General features: G+C 33.8%; 1 protein-coding gene across 2 annotated transcripts in view; it reads right to left on the bottom strand.

The window, feature by feature from the left end:
- Positions 1–14,220, bottom strand: part of LOC114519951 (ral GTPase-activating protein subunit alpha-2-like) — a 62,006-nt gene that overhangs the window by 11,269 nt on the left and 36,517 nt on the right. The window lies entirely within an intron of this gene.

Genomic DNA, 14,220 nt, shown 5'->3' with positions numbered 1-14,220 from the left:
AAATGCCTAGCGAACTAGCGATACTGTGTCTGTGTGCAAGAATTGTTGCTAATTGCCGGTAAAAACAAATAAGTTGAACACTAAAATAGTATTTAAATTCACGAACTTTGTATAAGGATATATTATCCGAATTTTACAATTCTTATGCACCGAAATATAAAGGAATCAGCTGAGAATTAAAAAAATATTTGCCTAAAATTTGCATTACGTCATGTCGTCTGCGCCGCGGTTTGTCATATGAATTCCCCGTTTATCACTTTGTGGCAGAATATCGCAAAAATGTCCGCTCCCAATACAAAGTATACAAAATTAACAAGCCTGGGAAGCCTCTATCTTCTGCTTGTCAAAGTAGCTAGCTACTGCATTTTACAAAACTCCGTCAAAAAACCAAGTAATTTTAGCACATTTGCAAATTGTCCAATTTTGCGGCAAAGATGAAGGCCCGGGTTGTCCAATTTTGCCGCGAACACGGGACTTTGGCTGAATTTGACAACCGAAGTAATATAATGAGAATTATATTATAAAATTACGGAAAATGTTTTCTATTGCTTAAAAGTGAAATTTAAAAAAACAACTTTGATGTACTCGCTATTCTTAACTTCATTTTTCGCTTACTCCAAAAATGTTACCTTTCATTACTTTAGGTTGAAACGTCTATATAATTCGAGGAATGTAACTTAGAAAGTCAAAATTTAAGCTCGGCACAGTAAACACAATTTATTCAAATGAGATAGAATAGCTTCTTTGTTTTGTTTTTTTACCAAGATTAGTTAAAGAGAGGGACACTTTTTTAGTCCAGCAGGTATTTTAACAGATAGTATTTTAACAAACGCACGAAACTTGCTTCTTGCTCAATCGTAAAATATGACTTCGGCGTTTTACCTTAGAGCTGGAATTGCTGTACTAGTCGCATTTGCATTATCAGTTATTTTGAAAAGTCAACAGCTTGTGGAATGCTCGAATCAGGCTTTCTTCCGCAAAAATAAGCACAAATATTTGGCGAATCATGTCATCGCAACAAAACAAACGAACACGGAACTAGAATGTGGTCTTCATTGCCTTCGACATGGATCATGCGCGTCAGCCAATTACAAAATTTCTGGAGTCGGTAAAGGTCGCTGTGAGCTCAACAATATGATAATGCAAGAGGGTTCCAATGATGTGGAGGAAACAAGCCCTGAATATAACCATCTCTGCGTCATTAGGAGTGCACGTAAGTTCTACGGTGTATATTTTTATACAGGGGGGGGGGTTACGTTCTACGTGGTGTATATAGGTTGGAGCCGTATTTCACAATGGTACAATTACTTTTTAAACTTACTTAAGTTACTTAGAGGGGCTAAGTTGGAACTTACAGCAGGTATAACTGCATTGCATGCATGTAAAAGTCAGATATAGCTTACTTTAAGTATAGCTATAAAACAATCGTCAAAGTATCGTAAAATCATAATATCGTGAGATTTTATCTTTTGTACATAGTATCTTGTTTTCGAGCAATTGTGCACGGTTGCAGCCAATTTACCTACAACGAGTGAAGTGCCAAAAATCAAAATTGTTTACCCTCAAGTCTGTAGTTGTTTAATTTAGTATAAGATGTTGAATCCCGTAGTGAAAACTAAATATTTTGCATGAATTGGAGAAGGATGATATATAAATGCAGAGGAAGATATTTAACACGAGTGAACCAATTTTGTAATGACCTGCCGAATTGACGTGTTCACGCTCAGTACGGAAAATGTCTGGACACCCGGCAACTTTTCATCTAATTAAAAGCATTGAAAAGTACTTCGATACGTTCTCACGAAGGCTCAAATCACCATATTTCAAGCAAGCTCATAAATACAGCTATATAGAAATTGTGTCCCACGATGTGCTAAAGAAGACGATATCAACAAATCAACAAATTTACGCTTCCAATGAATGTCTAGTCTGCCGCTGTGTATTCTTCCCTCGTTTGTTTTCCTTAATGCAGATCATTAAATTTTACGGCTATTATAATTTGGCGCGTTCGCAGTTGTTCTTCCGCGGAGCTGCTACAAGATCGACTAAGAGAATATCCTCTCAATCGTACAGATATCAGATATTAACGAATAGCGGCTTAAAATTGATTTAGAAAATAATTTTATTTGCCCATGCACTATTCCAATTTAATGTGGTTATTTATATACAGCAAAGATTACGAAGAAAGAAAAAAAATTCCGACATCTCAATCAACAAGTACGTTTTCCACGCAATTTACAAGAAAAAAATGGAAAATGCCAAAATACATTACAGTTTTAAGTTTTCATGCTTCACTATAGTTCATCAAATCGTCTTTTGTATAGCAAAACAAATGAAAAAAGAAACAGAAATTCCGACGACTCAAGCGACAAGTAAGTTTTGTATGCAATTTACCAAAAAGGGTGAAGAATTATAAAATAGATTACAAGTTTAAACAATGAATTCTGTTGTATGCTTCACTATAGTTCATAGAATCATCTCTTATGTAGCAAAACAAATGAAAAAAGAAACAGAAATATCGACGACTCAAGCGACAAGTAAGTTTTGTATGCAATTTACCAAAAAGGGTGAAGAATTATAAAATAGATTACAAGTTTATAAACAATGAATTCAGTTGTATGCTTCACTATAGTTCATAGAATCATCTCTTATGTAGCAAAACAAATGAAAAAAGAAACAGAAATTTCGACGACTCAAGCGACAAGTAAGTTTTGTATGCAATTTGCCAAAAAAAGTGAAAAATGATAAAATAGATTACAAGTTTTAAACAATGAATTCAGTTCTTTGCTTCACTAGTTCATACAATCATCTTTTATATAGTAAAATATACGACAACAGAAACAGAAATTCCAAAAACTCAAGCGACAAGTAAGTTTTGCATGCAATTTACCAAAAAAGTGGAAAATGATAAAAGATTTAACAAGTCTTAAACAATGATTTCATTTGTATATGCTTTACTAGTTCAATATAATGATCTTTATATAGCAAAATATATGGCAAGTGGGAAAGAGATTCCGAAGACTCAAGCGACAAGTAAGTTTTGTATGCAATTTACCAAAAAAAAAGTGAAAAATGATAAAAGATTTAACAAGTTTTAAACAATGTTTTTATTTGTATGCTTAATTCACTAGTTCAATATACATCCATCTTTATATATAGCAAAACATGCGACAAAAAAACAAGCAATTCCGAAGACTCAAGCGACAAGTAAGTACTAGTTTTGTACGCAATTTACCAAAAAAAAGTGGAAAATGATAAAAGATTTAACAAGTTTTAAACAATTATTTCATTTGTACGCTTCACTAGCTCAATCCAACCATCTTTATATATAGCAAAACCTGCGACAAAAAAACAAGCAATTCCGAAGACTCAAGCGACAAGTAAGTTTTGTGTACAAAAAAACACAACAGTTTAAACAACCAAACTAATCAACACGCACAACTTTCTAAACGAAAACTAATGAAAAAAAGCAATCCCAATGTAACAATATTCTTGCTATGGTGATATCACAATATAATGATGAAGGCCCGGGTTATCGGACCGAAAGCTTTGCAGTATCAAATACTTACGTGTTTGTGTACCCACAATGTATCTTTACATAAGATTTGGTTAAAGCGTGAATTTACTTGATACAGCGAAACCTCCTCCAAAATGTTTGAATGCTGACTGGTGGAAAAGTTTCAACCAGAAGGGTTGGTCCAAATGTAGTGAGAGTAATCGTTTTATCACAGGACTTTATCGAAGCTCGAAAACAAATACTCAAACTGGCATCGGTTTAATTGAAGAGGCAAAATGTTGCAGATCGAAACGAGCGACCAGCGGTCAAAGTGGCGTGTGCAAACAAGCTGACTGGCGGAAGACTATGTCTAAGTAATGTCATACACTAATACACATTTAATACGAAAGTTTTAGCATCGAGCGTCAATGATCTTATACTCGATTATAAATGGCAATGGGCAATTCCATGCATGTTATAAGATATCAGAATGATAGCTTCGCTGAGTTCGTGAAGAAATAGGATTTGCACCACCAACCCGACTCTTTTTGTCAGTGGTTGGGATTTGGAAAGTTCATTCAAATGCAAGAACTTAAAAGAACCATATTGTTGTATTTTGTTAGGAACCATCGATTCTGAATAGCAGTGTCTTATAGCTGGATTGCCTAGTGTTTCTGAGAGGTCAATCTATATACAAGAGTATAGCATTTTGGCAGCTAAGTTAGGCGAGAAATGTTGAATTTAAGATTTGCGTTTAGAACTTAAGATTTTTTCTTTTATTTCTCATTTTTTCTTTCATATTTATCTTTTCACAAATGTTGTGAAGCTATTTCGATATCAAAAACTTTGGATAAACACAGAATTCATGTTTCTTTTTAATCCAACTCACTCAAAGATGCAACACAAGAAACACGTACACGATGAATGTTTCAGAAAATAAATTAAAAACACAGAGCTAGTGTTTTTATAAAAATCGTACACTATCGCTGTATCTTTCTATATCTGTTGTTTGTATTTCAATTTGCACGATGGGTCAATATGTAATATAAAACTCGTAAGAATGTACAGATATGTCGAACACCAAAACATCTAATAAGATATATAAATAGGTATAAGAGCAGGGCATCTAATACAATCAATGTTCTATTTTTATTTTCATACAGGAATGATGAATGGAGTTTATGCCCCAAAGGTTACTTCCTAAACGGGCTGAATCGTGGCGATGGATCTAGCTTAAAAGGCATAAATTGGACACTGTTGCCGGCCTAAAGATCACCCAGTCAAGTATGGATCGTGTTATAACGAGAATATTGACTTTAGTAAAAAGGGGGCCTCATGTTCGAAAACGGAGTATTTTATCACTGGTATTTATCGTGGAAATGGCGGATGGTTGTTCAACATAGATAAATTTAAATGTTGTCAACTTATTTAAATAGTCGACAAGAACAACTATAAGTGATAAGAATTCACTGAATCACCGAGTTCAAGCATGCCAGGTTAAACATACGTTACGGCCTAAATGAAAATCCTTGTCCGAAAATTAAGCAATAGTCAGGTTTAGTTTAAAAAAATCGGTGAAATCACAAAGAATGAATATTTAAGCACTGCTATAGACACTTACAAACAGGAAAATAACTGCATACCAAAAAGAAAGATTATACCAGGAAAGAAAAATATGGACGCGACTTCTGTTGAGCCCGCGTTGTTATACCTCTTAGAATTTAAAAAAGTCTTCAAGCGAAAACAACACAAAAATCGAATTACATCCTCATTACCAATTTAAGTATGGACACTTAGGATGTTTTACAACAATGGTTTCAAAAAGCTATTTGTTATATTTTTAAAAGTAATTTGTTATAATAGGATAAGATTTCTTCAACTGTATATCTTCCAAAAACACTTACATATAATATCACATAAAAATTCACACCAGGGGCCGGTTGTATATCAAGCCCGTTTAGCTTAAACGGTAGTTAAGTTCCAAATAGAAAGCAAGTCTATCGTTTTATTCAACAAGCGAACTAAATGTTTTTAACCTTAATACAAAGATACTGTTTACAACTACATATTCAGTGCATAAATTCAAGGTGACTCATTCAAGAGAGATGTAAGAGTGTTATTTGATTTTGACTTATGCGCCGTTTAATTGTTGAAAAATTACATGGGGGTATCACGGGATGACAAGGATAAACATAAAATTCTTCAAAAAGTTGAATATGTGCATTCTCTAAAGATTAAACGCCCTTTTTTTAACAGCCTATGCAAAAATACACTAGCACAAACAATAGCCTCAAATTGAACTCTTCAAATTTAACTTTAAAAAGGTCTCAAATAGCATAATTTATATAAATACATGCAAAGCTTCTCATCTTCTAACTTAAAATAGTACGCGCGTGTTGATTGGTCGAGAAACGTGAAACACGGGAATTTTCTCGCCGAACTTGACAAGCGAAGTGTAATGAGAATTTGTAATTAAATCGAATTATAAAATTTGTACAAAATCTTTTTATTGAGTTATATTACAACATTACATCTTTTCCTGTGTTTCTATACAGTTATGGAAACACTTGCGGAAGTTTGGGAGAACTCGAAATAACGGGCAAAAACTCGCCCTGTGAGCTCGCTTTCCCAATGATTATTTCTCGTTCTCCCAAGCTCCCACGCGTGTTTCTATAACTGTATATAGCAACACAGAAAATGCTTTCTATTTCTTAATTATTCAAATGAGATGGCGTAGCTTCTTCAAGATTAGTTAAAGAGAGGGACACTATTTTAGTCCAGCTGCATGGTATAGGACAGATGATTTTAACACACGCACGAAACTCGCTTCTTTCTCAGATCGTAAAATATGACTTCGGCGTTTTACCTTAGAGCTGGAATCGCTGTACTAGTCGCATATGCGTTATCACTTATTTTGAAAAGTCAACAGCTTGTGGAATGCTCGAATCAGGCTTTCTTCCGCAAAAATAAACACAAATATTGGCGAATCATGTCATCGCAACAAAACAAACGGACACGGAACTAGAATGTGGTCTTCATTGCCTTCGACATGGATCATGTGCGTCAGCCAATTACAAAATTTCTGGAGTCGGTAAAGGTCGCTGTGAGCTCAACAACATGATAATGCAAGAGGGTTCCGATGATGTGGAGCAAACAAGTCCTGAATATAACCATCTCTGCGTCATTAGGAGTGCACGTAAGTTCTAAGGTGTATATTTTATATAATAGGGGAAGGGGGTTACGTTCTACGTGTTGTATATAGATTGGAGCCGTATTTCAAAATGGTAAAACTTTTTAAACTTACTTAAGTTACTTAGAAAGTTAAGTTGGAACTTACAGCAGGTATAACTGCATTGCATGCATGTATGATTTAAAAGTCATATAGCTGATTTTAAGTAGCTATAAAACAATCGTCAAAGTATCATAAAATCATAATATCGTGAGGTTTTATCTTTTGTATTTACTATCTTGTTTTCGAGCAATTGTGCACGGTTGCAGCCAATTTACCTGCATCGAGTGAAGTGCCAAAAATCAAAATTGTTACCTTCAAGTCTGTAGTTGTTTCATTTAGTATAATATGTTCAATCCCGAAGTGAAAACTAAATATTTTCCATGAATTGGAGAAGGCTGATATATAAATGCAGAGGAAGATATTTAACACGAGTGAACTAATTTTGTAATGACTTGACGAATTGACGTGTTCACGCTCAGTGCGGATAATGTCTGGACACCCGGCAACCTTTCATGTAATTGAAAGCATTGAAAAGTAGTTCGACACGTTTTCACGAAGGTTCAAAGTGGCATTGAAAAGCAACATTATTGCGTGTCTTTAATCAGCCATATTTCAAGCAAGCACATTAATACAGTTATTTAGAAATTGTATCCCACAAGAAAATGTGCTAAAGAAAATTATATCAACAAATCAATAAATTTACGCTTCCAATGAATGTTTAGTCTGCGGCTCTGTATTCCTTCCCTCGTTTGTTTTCCTTAATTTTGATCATTAAATTTTGCGGCCATTATAATTTGGCGCGTGCGCAGATGTTCTACCGCGGAGCTGCTACAAGATCGACTAAGAGAATAATTATTCTCTCAATCGTACAGATATCAGATATTAGTGAATAGCGGCTTAAAATTGATTTAGAAAATAATTTTATTTACCCACTATTCCAATTTAATATGGTTATTTATATACAGCAAAGATTACGAAGAAAGAAATAAAAATTCCGACATCTCAATCAACAAGTACGTTTTCTGTGCAATTTACAAGAAAAAAATAGAAAATGCTAAAATACATTACAGTTTTAAGTTTTCATGCTTCACTATAGTTCATAGAATCGTCTTTTATATAGCAAAACAAATGAAAAAAGAAACAGAAATTCCGACGACTCAAGCGACAAGTACGTTTTGTATGCAATTTACCAAAAAGTGAAAAATGATAAAATAGATTACAAGTTTTAAACAATGAATTCAGTTGTATGCTTCACTATAGTTCATAGAATCATCTCTTATATAGCAAAACAAATAAAAAAAGAAACAGAAATTCTGACGACTCAAGCGACAAGTAAGTTTTGTATGCAATTTACCAAAAAAAGTGAAAAATGATAAATAGATTACAAGTTTTAAACAATGAATTCAATTGCATGCTTCACTAGTTCAATAATACAATTATCTTTATATAGCAATATATAGCAAAAGAAACAGAGATTCCGACGACTCAAGCGACAAGTAAGTTTTGTATGCAATTTACCAAAAAGGGTGAAAAATTATAAAATAGATTACAAGTTTTAAACAATGAATTCAGTTGTATGCTTCACTATAGTTCATAGAATCATCTTTTATATAGAAAAAAAATGACAAAAGAAACAGAAATTTCGACGACTCAAGCGACAAGTAAGTTTTGTATGCAATTTAAAAAAGTGAAAAATGATAAAATAGATTACAAGTTTTAAACAATGGATATAGTTGCATGCTTCACTAGTTCAATAATACAATTATCTTTATATAGCAAAATATATGGCAAAAGAAACAGAAATTCCGACGACTCAAGCGACAAGTAAGTTTTGTATGCAATTTACCAAAAAGGGTGAAAAATTATAAATTAGATTACAAGTTTTAAACAATGAATTCAGTTGTACGCTTCACTATAGTTCATAGAATCATCTTTTATATAGCAAAACAAATAAAAAAAGAAACAGAAATTCTGACGACTCAAGCGACAAGTAAGTTTTGTATGCAATTTACCAAAAAAAGTGAAAAATGATAAAATAGATTACAAGTTTTAAACAATGAATTCAATTGCATGCTTCACTAGTTCAATAATACAATTATCTTTATATAGCAATATATATAGCAAAAGAAACAGAAATTCCGACGACTCAAGCGACAAGTAAGTTTTGTATGCAATTTAAAAAAGTGAAAAATGATAAAATAGATTACAAGTTTTAAACAATGAATTCGGTTGCATGCTTCACTAGTTCAATAATACAATTATCTTCATATAGCAAAATATATGGCAAAAGAAACAGAAATTCCGACGACTCAAGCGACAAGTAAGTTTTGTATGCAATTAATTTTACCAAAAAAGTGAAAAATGATAAAATAGATTACAAGCTTTAAACAATGAATTCAGTTGTATGCTTCACTATAGTTCATAGAATCATCTTTTATATAGCAAAATGTAAGGCAAAAGAAACAGAAATTCCGACGACTCAAGCGACAAGTAAGTTTTGTATGCAATTTACCAAAAAAGTGAAAAATGATAAAATAGATTACAAGTTTTAAACAATGAATTCAGTTGCATGCTTCACTAGTTCAATAATACAATTATCTTTATATAGCAAAATATGGCAAAAGAAACAGAAACTCCGACGACCCAAGCGACAAGTAAGTTTTGTATGCAATTTAAAAAAGTGAAAAATGATAAAATAGATTACGAGTTTTAAACAATGAATTCAGTTGCATGCTTCACTAGTTCAATAATACAATTATCTTTATATAGCGAAGTATATGGCAAAAGAAACAGAAATTCCGACGATTCAAGCGACAAGTAAGTTTTGTATGAAATTTACCAAAAAAGTGAAAAATGATAAAATAGATTACAAGTTTTAAACAATGGATATAGTTGCATGCTTCACTAGTTCAATAATACAATTATCTTTATATAGCAATATATATGGCAAAAGAAACAGAAATTCCGACGATTCAAGCGACAAGTAAGTTTTGTATGCAATTTACCAAAAAAGTGAAAAATGATAAAATAGATTACAAGTTTTAAACAATGGATGATTTCAATTGTATGCTTCACTAGTTCAATACAACAATCTTAATATAGCAAAACATGCGACAAAATTTAAACAACCAAACTAATCAACACGCTCAACTTTCTAAACGAAAACTAATAAAACACAAACAATCTCAATGTAACAATATTCTTTTTATGGTGATATCACAATAATTTATAATGATGAAGGCCCGGGTTAACGGACTGAAAGCTTTGCAGTATATGTATTCATTATATGGCATGCGGTCTCGTGACTAAAATGGTGTGCGCTGATTGGTTCTTTGCCGGTCTGAAATCCCCCAGTCTTAGACCGTTGCCGTAGTAACGGTCCAACTCTCATATTTTTAAACAAAAACAACGGCTTGCACTTTTATTTTTGACACGAAAAAAATCGGCGGAGAATGGACGAAGAAGAGCATTATTTGGTACATGTGAATATTATATTTATTCATCTTTGATTTTTGTTTATATCACTGTATCATTCTTTATCGAGTAAACAACAAAGTTTTGGAAGCCACTTCAGTGCTTGCTTGGCGATCTGGCTGGCGAAAAAGCCGGCAAGAATGCTGCAGCGCATTGTATAAATAAATAAGCTAAATACTGTATGCCATATAATAAATCCCTTATTAACCGAATACGTTCGGTCCGTACTGGAAAAATATCAGACCTCGGTCTTTTATGTACGGACCTCGATATCGCTCGGTCCCGTACTGTCAAGACCTCGGTCTGATATTTTTCTAGTACGGACCTCAAATTCGGTTAATAAGTGGTATGTATTCATAAGAATTTGTTAAAGCGTGAATTTACTTGATACAGCGAAACCTCCTCCAACATGTTTGAATGCTAACTGGTGGGAAAGTTTCAACCAGAAGGGTTGGTCCAAATGTAGCGAGAGCAATCGATTTATCACAGGACTTTATCGAAGCTGGCGAGAAGAAAGGCATGGTAGCATCAGTTTAATTGAAGAGGCAAAATGTTGCAGATCGAATCGAGCGACCAGCGGTCAAAGTGGCGTGTGCAAACAAGCTGACTGGCGGGAGACCATGACTAAGTAATGACTGACACCTAATTCACATTGAATATAAAAGTTTTAGCTTTGAGCATCAATGATCTTATACTCGATTATAAATGGCAATGGGCAATTCCAAGCATGTTATAAAGTATCAGAATGATAGCTTCGCTGAGTTCGTGAAGAAATAGGATTTTGCACCACCAACCCGAATTTCTGTTGCCAGTGGTTGGGATTTGGAAAGTTCATTCAAATGCAAGAACTTAAAAGAACCATGTTGTTGTATTTTGTTAGGAACCATCGATTCAGAATAGCGGTATCTTATAGTTGGATTGCCTAGTGTTTCTGAGAGGTCAATCTATATACAAAAGTATATCATTTTGGAAGCTAGGTTAGGCGAGAAATGTTGAATTTAAGATTTCCGTTTAGAGCTTGAGATTTTTTCTTTTATTTATCATTTTTTTCCTTTATATATTTATGTTTTCACAAATGTTGTGAAAACTATTTCGATATAAAAATACTTTAGATAAACACAGAGTTGTTTCTCACTCAAAGATGTAACACAAGAAACGATGAAAGTTTCAGAAAATAAATTAAAAACACAGTGTTTTATAAAATCGTCGAGTATCGCAGTATCTTTCTATATCCGTTGTTTGTATTTTAATTTGCACGATGGGTCAAAATATAATATAAAGAATCTATAGAAATATCGAACACCAAAACATCTAATACGATATGAGATAAGCTTAAAAAGGCTTCCATGCATAACTCAACGTGTCAACCCAGCTAAAGGCATCTAATACAATCTATGTTCTATTTTTATATAGGAATAATGAATGGAGTTTATGCCCCATAGGTTACTTCCTAAACGGACTGAGTCGCGGCGATGGAAATAGCTTAAAAAGCATAAAATATGGACACTGTTGCCGGCCTAAAGATCATCCAGTCACGTATGGATCGTGTTATCACGAGAATATTGACTTTAGTAAAAAGGGTTGGGCCTCATGTTCGAAAACGGAGTATTTTATCACTGGTATTTATCGTGGAGGTGGTGAATGGCTGTACGATATCGAAAAAATTAAATGTTGTAAACTTAAATGGGTAAATAATTGACAAGAACAACTATAAGTGTATCAGAATTCACGGAATCACCGAGTTCAAGCATGCCTGGTAAAACAAACGTTATACGGTCTAAATAAAATCCTTGTCTGAAAATTAAGCAATAGTCAGGTTTAGTTTAAAAAAATGCGTGAAATCACAAATAATGAATATTTAAACACTACTTATATGCACACATATACAAACATCAAAATAACTGTAGCAAAAAGAAAGATTATACCAGGAAAGAAAAATATGGACGACTTTTGTGGAGCCCGTGCTGTTATTTAATTTTGACTTATCCGCCGTTTAAGCAAAACGGGCTCGATACAACCGGCCCCAGGAGAGATTATTGCATACGATATTGTTGAAAAATTACATGGGGGCATCACGGGACGACAAGAACAAACATAAAATCCTCTAAAAAGTTGAATATGTGCATTCTCTAAAGATTAAACGCCATTTTATTAACAGCCTATGCAAAAATACACTAGCACATACAATAGCTTCAAATTGAACTCTTCAAATTTAGCTTTAAAAAGGTCTCAAATAGCATAATTTATATAAATATATGCAAAGCTTCTCATCTTGTCACTCAGAATATGAACGAGAATCAGAATGATGGCGCTGCCTATTTTTTGACGCACGTATTCGACGACAGCTTGTCGAAAGTTCAAAGCAAGTGAACTTCGTAACAAGGGGGAATTTCTTTTAGACCAATCAGCATATTTGTTTACATTTTCAGTAGGCCAATCAGAATGCATAAATCTTGACTACATACTTCCGGTATTAAATATGATTCTGTTTGGCTCTGCCTAAAAATGTTGAACGTCCTCCTTGTTGAACTTCGTAGGAACGAACGAAAGTGCTTGGCGAATCATGCCATTGAAACACAGCAGACTTACAGTGAACTAGTTTCCTAAAATGCTATAGAATGCTTCAAGAAAATAATCGATACACCGCAATTACACCGAAAAATAATTTAATTAATTAAATTTTATACGGTCGCACGAGCGAATTTTTCCAAAACGTTCACCATCACGAATAGATAATGGTTGAGTAGCCAATCAGACTGTAGGATTTTTAATAGACAATAGTCGGGTGTATACTAAAACTGCATAGAAACACGGGAATTTTCCCGCCGAACATGACAAGCGAAATAATGTAATGAGAATTTGCAATTGAATCAAATTATAATATTTGTACAAAATCTTTTTTGAGTTATATCATAAAAGAAATAGAAAACATTTTTTTCCTGTGTTTCTATACAGTTGTGGGGAACACTTGTGAGAGTTTGGGAGAACTCGAAATACTGATTATTTCTCGTTCTTCCAAACTCCCATGCACGCGTGCATGCTTCTATAACTGTATAAAAACACGGAGAATGTTTTCTATTTCTTAATTATTCAAATGAGATGGCGGAGCTTCTTCAAAATTAGTTAAAGAGAGGGACACTTTTTTAGTCCAGCAGGTATTTTAACAGATAGTATTTTAACAAACGCACGAAACTTGCTTCTTGCTCAATCGTAAAATATGACTTCGGCGTTTTACCTTAGAGCTGGAATTGCTGTACTAGTCGCATTTGCATTATCAGTTATTTTGAAAAGTCAACAGCTTGTGGAATGCTCGAATCAGGCTTTCTTCCGCAAAAATAAGCACAAATATTTGGCGAATCATGTCATCGCAACAAAACAAACGAACACGGAACTAGAATGTGGTCTTCATTGCCTTCGACATGGATCATGCGCGTCAGCCAATTACAAAATTTCTGGAGTCGGTAAAGGTCGCTGTGAGCTCAACAATATGATAATGCAAGAGGGTTCCAATGATGTGGAGGAAACAAGCCCTGAATATAACCATCTCTGCGTCATTAGGAGTGCACGTAAGTTCTACGGTGTATATTTTTATACAGGGGAGGGGGGTTACGTTCTACGTGGTGTATATAGGTTGGAGCCGTATTTCACAATGGTACAATTACTTTTTAAACTTACTTAAGTTACTTAGAGGGGCTAAGTTGGAACTTACAGCAGGTATAACTGCATTGCATGCATGTAAAAGTCAGATATAGCTTACTTTAAGTATAGCTATAAAACAATCGTCAAAGTATCGTAAAATCATAATATCGTGAGATTTTATCTTTTGTACATAGTATCTTGTTTTCGAGCAATTGTGCACGGTTGCAGCCAATTTACCTACAACGAGTGAAGTGCCAAAAATCAAAATTGTTTACCCTCAAGTCTGTAGTTGTTTAATTTAGTATAAGATGTTGAATCCCGTAGTGAAAACTAAATATTTTGCATGAATTGGAGAAGGATGATATATAAATGCAGAGGA

Source organism: Dendronephthya gigantea, unplaced genomic scaffold, assembly GCF_004324835.1.
Source record: "Dendronephthya gigantea isolate DGI-Jeju-01 unplaced genomic scaffold, DenGig_1.0 000015F, whole genome shotgun sequence".
Taxonomy (NCBI): domain Eukaryota; kingdom Metazoa; phylum Cnidaria; class Anthozoa; order Malacalcyonacea; family Nephtheidae; genus Dendronephthya; species Dendronephthya gigantea.
Note: the sequence above shows the minus strand (reverse complement) of the source record. Positions and strands in the feature narration are given on the sequence as shown.